Source organism: Penaeus monodon, chromosome 27 (genome assembly GCF_015228065.2).
Source record: "Penaeus monodon isolate SGIC_2016 chromosome 27, NSTDA_Pmon_1, whole genome shotgun sequence".
Lineage (NCBI taxonomy): Eukaryota > Metazoa > Arthropoda > Malacostraca > Decapoda > Penaeidae > Penaeus > Penaeus monodon.
The window spans coordinates 26,139,530-26,140,321 of record NC_051412.1 but is presented as its reverse complement, the minus strand read 5'-3'; the positions used below and the strand labels follow the sequence as shown (position 1 = coordinate 26,140,321).

The following is a 792-nucleotide window of genomic DNA, read 5'->3' as shown; positions in this document are numbered from 1 at the left end:
TCTGACAGCACATTTCCGGGTGGTCTACAAGCCCAATCGTACGAGAACACACAAAGGACAGGAATGTTCACTATAGTGTGGGCAAAATTATGGGGCAGATCTGTAGTATTTGAAAAAGGGATTGTGCACTTACTTTCATGACAGTTATTTTGAATACCTCATTGTTTTAGGTATAGTTTCAGTTTGGTATAGGTTAAGTTTCACACAGCCATATAGGAATAGTTTCAATTTCACACAGCCATATGGTATAAGGTAGACTTTGCCTGTAATTGATAGAAAAACAAAATGGATGAATTTGGAAGGCATGATGAGTTTCAAGGATATTGTGAGGTAAAAGCTTGTGATTGAAGTAAAACATTCAGTAATTTTGTTATTGAAAAGCACATTTATAGTGAATAGGGGGCTTCTCCCCCTAAACCCACTTTCAGGGGGACTCTTGCCCTCTCTACCTCATGCCTGGTATGCAAAATCTTTGTCATATGTTCTTGCAGGATAGACCCTGGGCAACCCTCCATTGGTGATGCACATGGATGGTATTTAGGGGGTTTTGCCCACTATCAGGGGGCTTCTGGTACCCTTTCATCTCATATGTTCTGGCAGGACAGAACCTGGGTAAATATCTGGATCTTGTACTAGTAGTTTCTTACCTTGACCAATAAATCTGGAATGGCCAGTCTGTGAGTTGTCAAAATCCTAATTGTTGCTTTTGGTGGGAATAGTGATCACTATCTGCTGGTCTTTTTCATTATTGCCATGATGTTTAGTATATTAAAGTGAAACAGTAACTTATAC

The 792-nt window shown here is 39.6% G+C and overlaps 1 protein-coding gene across 4 annotated transcripts in view; it reads left to right on the top strand.

Moving 5' to 3' along the window:
* Positions 1-792, top strand: part of LOC119590728 (Meckel syndrome type 1 protein-like) — a 7,937-nt gene that overhangs the window by 415 nt on the left and 6,730 nt on the right. The window contains exon 2 of one of the 4 annotated variants that reach the window (XM_037939415.1): positions 492-612. The exons of the other annotated variants lie outside the window; for them this stretch is intronic. The gene's annotated coding sequence lies outside the window, so the exon portion shown is untranslated. The remainder of the gene's footprint in view (positions 1-491; positions 613-792) is intronic. 4 annotated transcript variants of the gene reach the window in all.